Source organism: Podarcis pityusensis (assembly GCF_964106645.2).
Source record: "Podarcis pityusensis genome assembly, chromosome: 11".
Classification (NCBI taxonomy): domain Eukaryota; kingdom Metazoa; phylum Chordata; class Lepidosauria; order Squamata; family Lacertidae; genus Podarcis; species Podarcis pityusensis.
The window spans coordinates 57,252,633-57,259,395 of NC_138036.1; positions in this window are offsets into that span (position 1 = coordinate 57,252,633).

The window sequence follows — 6,763 nt, forward strand, 5'->3', positions numbered from 1 at the left end:
TGTTTACAGTGTTATGTATTGTTCTTTGCTTCTCTTTCTCTTTCCTTTTTTTATAAAATTCAATAAAAATCTAAATAAAATAAAATAAAATAAGAAATGGGTATGGGTTCATCCAAATCCCCCCAACCCCAGAAGTGGGACTGAGCAGTTACTGAATTTCCATCCCACATTTTTTCTCCCAGGAGCTCAAGGTCTGTGGTTTTCACCCTTCACATTTATTCCCCACAACCCCCAATGAGATGCATTCAAATCAAGCAGCCTCAGTAATTTCTATGCATCTCTCCCCTCTGAGACATATCTTAATCTCAGAAACCATGCACTGAAAATTACAACCATCTTTGGCAGCACCTATGTCTCTGAGCAGACTTTTTCCCAAATGGAACATCTGAAATCTCCAACCAGATCCAGACTAACTGGTGGACACTTGCATCACTTGCTAAGACTAGCAGTGACAAATATGGAACCGGATATTGACGATCTTATTAGCCAAACACAAGCCCATACTTCCCATTGAAATACTTATAAGTTTATGATTCAAATAGGTAGCCGTGTTGGTCTGACGCAGTCGAAATTTTTTAAAAATAATAATTTTATTTTAAATTTTATAAGTTTATGTTGATTAAAATCATTCTTCATTTTAAATATTGTATTGTTTTTCCTGTTTTCGTTCACTAAAAATAGGAATTCGTTCATATTTTTTTCAAACTATAGTCTGGCCCCCAACAGTGTCTGAGGGACAGTGAACCGGCCCATTTAAAAAGTTTGAGGACCCCTGATCAGTCTTAATGAAGGTTGGTGTCCTTAAATTTTTATGGTGTACAAGAATCTGTCCAGAATCTTATTTGGTGACTCCTCCTTGAGGCTTCACCTTCTTTTGCAGGATGCCAGAGTAGGGTTCCCTTGCTGTTTTGGGTTTTTTTGCACAGTTCCTTTAACTGGGATTACTTTAAAGTGATAACAAAGGATGGGCCGATCAAAGATTGGATTGAAACAAAACAAAGAAAATACAATTTCCTTTCAGAAGGAGAAATCAAAGCTGGACAAGTTTAGATTTCCAAACAAAACGGTTTCATTGGGAGATTTCCTGACATGAGTGAATTATGCAAAACAAACAAGACTCCTGTCAGTATAAAAAAAAGTCACATGGGAAGTATTCCCCAAACTAGTGGAAATATTAAGTAACAAATTGGTTAATATTAACATGTGTGTTAGTTAGTAATTGGTTTATTACTAATTTTGAGTTGCTAATTAAGAATATGGAATTTGGTGTACATTTCACTTTTAAAAACCAATTATTATTTCTAGAGCTGTGATAGTAACTAGTGTCTACATGTTAAGTCACAAATGCAAGCTTTTCTGACGTGTACTACAGAAATTCCCATTTCTCTCTCCAACAATATCACTCTAATTTTTGTGTATTATACTTATTTTGTTTACAAAACCTTTTCTCACACACCCAGGAGGCAATATTCTGTGTTAACCTTGGCATTTATACATGTTTGTAATGTATTCCGAGAACTCATTAAGACTCATGCTTGGCAAAATCTCATTTTAAGTGGTATAGTTGTTAAGCAACTTTACAATTTAATTAGAAACCTCTACTGCATTTCATTAGAAGGTTATTCAGTAATTACTCAGCAGGTCTTGGGTGTTTACAAATGGAGAAGTGACAGTACATAACACTCTTAAATTATAACTGCACAGCGGGAGAAGATGCTTTAAAATGAGGAATACATTGTTTTAAAAGCAGCATGGGAAAATTTAGTGTCAAATATAATCACCTTTTCCTAGCTATAGTTCCCTTATCAGACAGATGCTTCCATATTCAGAAAATGGAAGTTATTGTATAATTTGCCAATGCCTCCTTTAAATGTACCTCTACAGCAGAACTGATACTAGCCGCCAGGAGCTGCCAGCCACAGGATTTTGGTACCACACGGGTTGGGCATGTCTCCAGATACCACATGATAAATCCGTCATCACAGAACTGGTTATATCATTGCTTTTGATATCTGAGAAGTTGAACAAATAACATTCTGTCCATGCCATTGTGATAAGACTGGACCTAAAACCAAAGGTATCCCATTGACCTATTTGAAAAAGTACATTGAAAACAATGTGCAAGTAGAATATGCTATTAGGACTCCAAACACTTGTTGGATATTTCATATCCCTACTTCAATGTGAGGGTCTAGGGCAGGGGTCTGCAACCCACGGCTCCGGAGCCGCATGTGGCTCTTTTACACCTTTGCCGCGGCTCCGGAGCGGATATTAGCAAGGGGAGGAGGTGCATTGTGCACCCCGACACTCCCCACTGTGGCGGGCGCTGTACTGGCTGTGACGTCGCATGGGGGCGGTGCATGCGTTAGTCACGCACCGTCCCGACGTCACCTTCCTGCCCGCTGTCAGATCGTGGCTCCGGAGATATATTTGTTTTAAATGTCGCAATGGTTTTGCGGCTCCCAGTTTTTTTTTTCCTTCGGAAACGGGTCCAAGTGGCTCTTTTTGTCTTAAAGCTTGCAGACCCCTGGTCTAGGACAAGTAGGTAAAGGTAAAGGGACCCCTGACCGTTAGGTCCAGTCACGGACGACTCTGGGGTTGTGGCACTCATCTCGCTTTACTGGCCGAGGGAGATGACGTTTGTCCGCAGACAGCTTCCAGGTCATGTGGGCAGCATGACTAAGCCGCTTCTGGCGAAACCAGAGCAGCGCACAGAAATGCCGTTTACCTTCCCGCCAGAGTGGTACCTATTTATCTACTTGCACTTTGACGTGCTTTCAAACTGCTAGGTTGGCAAGAGCAGGGACTGAGCAGCGGGAGCTCACCCCATCGTGGGGATTCGAACTGCTGACCTTCCGATCGGCAAGCCTTAGACTTTGTGGTTTACACCACAGCGCCACCCGCGTCCCTGGGCAAGTAGTTACTCTGCCCTAATAAATTAGCACATTCCCAGCACATTAATTACCTGGGGTTGCCATATGTCCAAAATTTCCCAGACACTGCCGGGATTTGGCTGGCGGAAAGTGTCCGGGTGCAAATTGCTGGAATAGCTGGGGAAGTCTGGCTATATGGTGGCTCAGGACGCGGGTGGCGGCGGCTTCATGGCCTCTCTGGTCCTTCCTGGGTTTTCCCATCCGATGTGGCTTGAGCAGCCATTGGGGCACTGTGCTGCTACTGGGGAAGGGTCAAGCAGGACCAGAGAGGCCGCGGAGAGATGAGCCTCCCTGCCTGGGCCTGATCCCAGGGACAACCTTGCCAATGGCCACTTGGAGGTTGAAGGCCTGAGAGGGAGAGGTGCCTCCATAGTGGAGTCCGCTCAGTGGCTCAGTGACCCCCAGTACTGGCAAGCAGGAGCCCTGTTGCAAACCACGAAACTTGAGCAGGTGCAGGAAAGGAGTCGGGCAACAAGAGAAAAAAAAAACCTCCGCTTGGCTGCGGCCTTCACGTCAAGGGTAGGTCTGTCCGGGAAGGCCATTTTCAAAATATGGCAACTCTAGAATTACCCAGTAAGAACTGTGGTATTAGTTGGAAAGTAGTCTTGAATCCCAATCCCGATAGCTTTGTGTTGAGACAATCAATGTGGCTGATAACATCTTGTCTCTAGCTTTGAGTATTTTCCTGAGGGTCTCCCTGTCAGTCATTCAAATTTACAATTCTTCCAAGTTTCTGTGTTTTCATTGCTTCTCTTATGGCAAGGTTGGGAACCATTTTCAGTCTGAGGGCCACATTCAGTGGTGGGCACTGATATATATATATGTTTTTAAAAACTGCTCCTTTTCCCTTGGGGTATCCAAGAGCCCATATAGGGTCCTTTTGTAGGTTCTCTATTGGTCGGAGAAAATAACAGACCAACCAGAGAATATTGAGAAGCAAAGCAGCTAGTAAGCCTAATCTTTATTAACTGTTGCAACAGGGTGCTCCCCCACACACAGGAGAGAGGAGGAGGACCCAGAACAAAGGTGTGCCTGCCCTTATATAGACATTTTAAATTTCCTGCCCTGGAGTCCAAGACCACCCCCAGAAACATCATACATACATCACAGAAAAGGCAGTTTACAACAGAAATCTGAATGCGTTTTTACCCTGCCTGCCAGGTTACCTGTTAATGATCACTTGACTGGATTACCTGGGGAGCCTGGCCATCCTTTTGTAATGATAATGCTTAATTCCTGAGCCAGGCCACAGGCTCACCCTATTCACACTTTAAATGTGCCCTTAAGGCAGGATTTGTGAGGACAGAGACAATGGGGAGGTTTCTGCATTTCCTTTGACCTTGTAGAGAAATATTTGAGGTGACTGAAAAGAGTCAGAATGGCTTTAGGACTTTTCCAGTGGGTTTTGGACATGTGATTTATATATTTATATATGTTTGCTTGGTACATTTATGAACATTTATTATATATAAGACCTAAAAATTCTCATAACACACACACACACACACATATCTGGGAACAGTTAGGGCCAGAGGCAACAGCAATTGTGGGGGGGACATTATGTTGTCCTGATATCATGCGTGTGGGTTTTATACTTCCCTCCTTAAGCTGGGCAGAAGCTCCCCTGACTTTGGGAAGGAGGTTCCAAGGCTCTTACAGGATGCTGGAGCCCTCTTCCCTCCTTCCCAAAGCTGTGTGGGCTTTGGGAAGGTGGCGGGAGGGCTCCTGGACCCCTCAGAGCATCACACCTCCCTCCCTAAGCTGAGCAGAAGCTTCACTGGCTTTGGAAAGGGGGCACCAGGGGAACATTTAGGGGACTAGCCTAGTCCCCCTAATCCACGGATCGCATGCCACAAGCCACATTTCTTTCTTGACAACATTCTAGGGGCCGCACAGCAGTGGTGGCTGAGGCCTGAAAAAGCAGGCTGAGCAATTAATGTGAATTTCATGTTAGTGCAGCAGGATAGTGTCTACACACTTACACATCCCTCTCTATTCTCCATTCAGACAAGCAAGAGTTATTATCAGAGTTCAAGGACACGTTTTCTTCTGAGGTTTTAATTTGTTTTAAATTTTATATAATGCACATTTTATTTAAGCTCCTTTGAGACCTAGATGATGTGAAAATTTTAAAGAAATGGATTTTCCTGAAGTCAGGAATGCAGGTTTCATATATTGTTCTGCAGACCAGTTCCAAAAGTCAAAAGGTCCCCTCCCCACCCACTCTTGATTATTTCAGTCAATCTCCCTTCCTTTTTGGAGATTTTGTGTAGGAAGTGGCTGCACCCAAAGGCCAATCTGCCTTTTGGAGATTCTTATTTTTTAAGGGTATATGTACCAACTCCCTGGGGCCCTGAGCTCCCAGAAAATTCCCCATGAAGGGAGTGGACACTCGCACATTTCAGTGCCAGAACCATGCACACTGCATGCCACCCACGGCCCTGGGCACCCACAGTTGCTGAGCCAAGCTGGTTTGGGGGCAAAAAACAGCCATGCGAGGTTACTGACCCAAGGTAGGAAGTGAGCAAAGAAAATGAGTTAAGTGCATGTGCTCATAGTATTTTCTTTTGTTTATTAAGGCCATTTGTGATTCAAATTCTCCACCAATCTATTCAGCATTCCTCAGCATGCCCTCTCTTTTTTTCTTTACGAGGCAGATTAGCAAGAACAGTTTTTTTGCCACAGCACTGGGGATGCCTGGGACCTTTCTCTCAGGCTATGGAGCATGAGGTCCTCAGAATACAATGGCCTCTCAGCTGACTTTCCTGTTAGCTTAGAATAACTCGGTAAAGGTTCAGACCTAGAATGTATCTTGAACTACAATCTGCAATCTAATTTTTTTACTCATATGTGACCATTTTCTTGTCTTTCTCTTTGTTGAGCAGGTGTAAGAAAAGACAGGGCTCCTATAGTGGAATCAGTTGTATAGGAGCAGGATTTGGGGCAGGTATTGGTTATCATACAGAGGGTGTCTGCAGAAATTCCCTTCTATAAAACTACTGTATTAAAAGGTATAAGGTAGAAGTTGCTTCTGGAAATCTTTTCTTTTTTCCTAAATCAAAGATTGAAAATGGTGTAGACGCCACCACTACAACCCACTTTAGGTCAGTGTGACTCATTTGTTGCTCCCAGTGCACCAGCTGAAAAGCAGTATTCCAAAAGTATTAGGATCAACCAACCCAATTAATTATGACTTTGACAAGCTTACAAAATAATGCAAGCACTCAGTGTGAAGAACTTACATATTTTATCACTAAAGGTATGATAAACCTGAATGATGGGGGATATGCAAAATATGTGCGTCAGAAATGCCACCCTGAGAGATGCCTGGATCTCCCGACAACAAATGATCACAACCTGCAATTATTGCACAAAAAATAATTGCCTAAAATGTTTTGGATCCAACTGGGTTGACTCACAATGGATGATTAAATAAACTCAACTATCAGCTATTTTAAGATTCTAGATACAGTGGTGCCTCGCAAGACGAAATTAATTCGTTCCGCGAGTTTTGTCGTCTTGCGATTTTTTTCGTCTTGCGAAGCACAGTGTTGGGAGTTTTGGAAAAGCTTCAAAAATCACCAAAGTCTTTAAAAACCTCAAAAAAGGCTACCACACCGCGTTCTATGAGTTGCTCCTCGAAGTCAAGTCGCAACTGTATTAACGGTGTTAAGAAAAAGGAAACAAACTTGCAAGACGTTTCCATCTTGCAAAGCAAGCCCATAGGGAAAATCGTCTTGCGAAGCAGCTAAAAAAAACAAAAAACCCTTTCTTTCGTCTAGCAAGTTTGTCTTGCGAGGCATTCGTCTTGCGAGGTACCACTGTATTAT